This window comes from Chionomys nivalis, chromosome 1 (genome assembly GCF_950005125.1).
Source record: "Chionomys nivalis chromosome 1, mChiNiv1.1, whole genome shotgun sequence".
NCBI lineage: Eukaryota > Metazoa > Chordata > Mammalia > Rodentia > Cricetidae > Chionomys > Chionomys nivalis.
The window spans coordinates 198504030-198507899 of record NC_080086.1 but is presented as its reverse complement, the minus strand read 5'-3'; positions in this window follow the sequence as shown (position 1 = coordinate 198507899).

Here is a 3870-nt window from a genome sequence, read left to right as displayed (position 1 = left end):
CTCATAATAAAAAGGTACAGTTACAGTGGGTACTCAGTCAGATGATAATTCCTTTCAAAGAAGAAGGCTTCTAAGTATTGACTATTCCAGTACCAGTTACAGGTAGAAGTAAATATTTGTCTCTGAAACCTTCTGCATTTGAAAGACTACACCCAGTGAGAATACTAACTGCATGACTTCTCTAAGACAAGGCAAAAAGGAGAAGCAGAAGCTATTATCTCCTGTAATTACAGAGTAATAGAAAAAGAAGAACTGAGAAAGATTATGAGCTCTAAAGTTCAACAACGCTATTAAAACACATTTGAAATTAGACAATGTCAATTTCATATTCTGACGAAACTGCATTTCCTGAAATATGAAGGAATACTTCCCTGCAACAAATTTCTTTCTTTCTTTCTTCCTTTCTTTCTTTCTTTCTTCCTTCCTTCCTTCCTTCCTTCCTTCCTTCCTTCCTTCCTTCCTTTCTTTCTTTCTTTCTTTTTCTTTCTTTCTTTTTTGTGAGACCTCCAGCAGTTCTTTTATTATTCAGGATTGTTTTTTTATTTAAATTTATTTATTTATTTATTTATTTATTTATTAAAGATTTCTGCCTCCTCCCCACCACCGCCTCCCATTTCCCTCCCCCTCTCCCAATCAACTCCCCCTCCCTCGTCAGCCCTAAGAGCAATCAGGGTTTCCTGCCCTGTGGGAAGTCCAAGGACCACCCACCTCCATCCAGGTCTAGTAAAGTGAGCATCCAAACTGCCTAGGCTCCCACAAAGCAAGTATGTGCAGTAGGATCAAAAACCCATTGCCATTGTTCTTGAGTTCTCATTAATTCTCATTGTCCGCTATGTTCAGCGAGTCCGGTTTTATCCCATGCTTTTTCAGACCCAGGCCAGCTGGCCTTGGTGAGTTCCCAACAGAACATCCCATTGTCTCAGTGTGTGGGTGCACCCCTCATGGTCCTGAGTTCCTTGCTCGTGCTCTCTCTCCTTCTGCTCCTGATTTGGACCTTGAGATTTCAGTCCGGTGCCCCAATGTGGGTCTCTGTCTCCTTTCATTGCCTGATGAAGGTTAATATTCAGGAGGATGCCTATATGTTTTTCTTTGGGTTCACCTTCTTATTTAGCTTCTCTAGAATCACGAATTATAATCTCAATGTCCTTTATTTATGGCTAGAAACCAAATATGAGTGAGTACATCCCATGTTCCTCTTTTTGGGTCTGGCTTACCTCACTCAGGATAGTGTTTTCTATTTCCGTCCATTTGCATGCAAAATTCAAGAAGTCATTGTTTTTTACTGCTGAGTAGTACTCTAATATGTATATATTCCATACTTTCTTCATCCATTCTTCCATTGAAGAGCATCTAGGTTGCTTCCAGGTTCTGGCTATTACAAATAATGCTGCTATGAATATAGTTGAGCATATACTTTTGTTGAATGATAGGGCATTTCTTGGGTATATTCCCAAGAGTGGTATTGCTGGGTCCAGGGGTAGGTTGATCCCAAATTTCCTGAGAAACAGCCACACTGCTTTCCAAAGTGGTCCTGCAACAAATTTCTACAAAGTCTTTTGAAGTAGCTCAATATTCGATTTTTGGAAGTCCCTCCTCACTTTAGTCAAAGTCACATTAAATCTGAGTAACCTAGTAAATGTCACAATAAACTACATTCAGTTAAAAACAGTCATTCCTTGTCCACAGAGGACTCTGACTGATGTTTAAGGAACAAAGGGCAGACTTGGATGTAACAGAGTGGAGGAGGAGGAGCTCATAGAGATATGAGGGCAATGATAGCCGGGACAAATAGGGAGGATGCTAAGACCATGGGACTTGTGGGCAATTTTACTGTATGCAAAATGAAAATGTAACTGGAGTTTTGATATCAGAGGAGGGATGTGACTTTTCTAATGATTTATTTGCCTCCCGCCAGCTGGGAGGAGAATGTGCTGAGCAAAGAGAAAAACAAGAACACCAAGGTATCTCAGGAAATGACTGCATCAAAGCAGGCAAGAGATGGGGCTTTACCAAGCCATGGTGTACTGGGTAACATGAGAAACGACTGGTTCTACCAAAGAACAGCAACAATAACAAAACAAAACAAAACAAAACACACCACACAGCTACTGCACTGCAGAGAACTGTTGGCTTTGGCACTGCAGTGGGGAAATCAGAAGTCCGTACAGAGCACATGCACTTTTAGATGCTCACTAGACATCCAAAAGGCAATGCTGAATGGATGTGGTGATTACGTTTTCATTAACTCATTAATGGTAGTTTAGGACAGAATTAGAGGACTGAGCTGATGTGAGGCATGAAGCTCTTCCCATGTACAGTCTTATGCGGTGCTTGTGTTGTTTAGGTCCATGAACTCACTGCTATGGCTAATCTTATGTTTGTATATGCCTCTTAGCTTCTGGAACTTCGATCTCTCTCTCTCTCTCTCTCTCTCTCTCTCTCTCTCTCTCTCTCTCTGTATTTATTTACATATATGCGTATTTACCATTTGTAATAAAAAAGTCCTTTCAGGATACCATACTTTTAGAACTCTAATTGAAATCTCTTTGCTTCATTTTATAAGTTTGTGGCATGGGTATGAAATCACTATTAGAGGAACATTTAGAGTGATAGGGCTACGTGTGTAACTTAAATGTAGGCTATCTTGAACACAGAGAGCTAGAAAACAATGGCAGAGGGTCATTGAGGCATACTAGAGAATAAAGTTACCTGCCACCGAGCCTAATAGCCTGAGTTCAATCCCCAGGACTCAGATGGTGGAAAAGAGAACTAACTCCCTGTGTCATGTTGTCCTCTGCCCCACTCTCACGCTGTAGCTCTCTCTCTCTCTCTCTCTCTCTCTCTCTCTCTCTCTCTCTCTCTCTCACACACACACACACACAGGGGGGGGGGTTCAAAGCAAATTTTTAAAGAAGTAATGGTGTAGAAACAGTAATTATATATTCTTTGAGTAACCTTGTAAAGGGAACAAGAGAAGAGGGTGGAGGCTGGGCAGGAATGTAGAATGTAAAATCACATCTGCAGGCACTGGGTATCAATCTATGAGATATGGACATGGGGAAATAGAAGAGCGATAGATGCTGGAGGATTGAAACTGAGTAGGTGAGAGAAGTCGGGAACTGGAGCCAAACAAAAAGTTGTTTTTTTTTTTTTAAACTTTTGTTTTTCTAAGACACATAAAATGATTATCCTCTTCAATTGCTTCCCATTTTCCTGTTTCCAGGAAGTCTCATCTAAATCAACTTATGGAAGGCAACTGGGACAAAGAAGGAAAAGGTCTGTTTGCCTTTCATGGTGATTTCCAAGGAGAAGCTCAAGCATGCTGCTCCAACCCCATGAGAAATCACGTTCTACAGCACTAAGTGGTCTCGCCGTTCCCCAGAGCAGAGAGCTGTATATTCAGTGCGGTCAGGCTCCTGGGCCTCTACACATGCCTGAGATAAACACACACCACACATTTGCTTCAGGTCACCCATGTCAAAGGTATTATTACAAGGTGTATGATTTGTTTCTGTATGGAGAAGTACAAGAATGTTAAATTTGGAATTTTCCTAGTTTGAGAGATTAAAAAGAGAATTAGATGCTGGAATATCTAAATCATAGAGTTGCTTGAAGCAAAGGAGTAGCGGAAATTTTGCAAGAAAATTGTAGGAGGGAAAAAGGAATGTGGGTGAATAAACCAATGTCTTAAAACTAGTGACGTCGACGTTATGTAAAGCAGAGGCTGAGCAGAGAGCTTTAACAGCCAAACGTTTCTAAGACACTGGACTTTGGAATGGGAGCTGGAAAGGAGCAGGTCCGTCCTTGGATGTGTGTTTTCTGGGCAAATAAGAACGCACTTCTCTGCCTTCAGTTGAAATCAGGGAGACA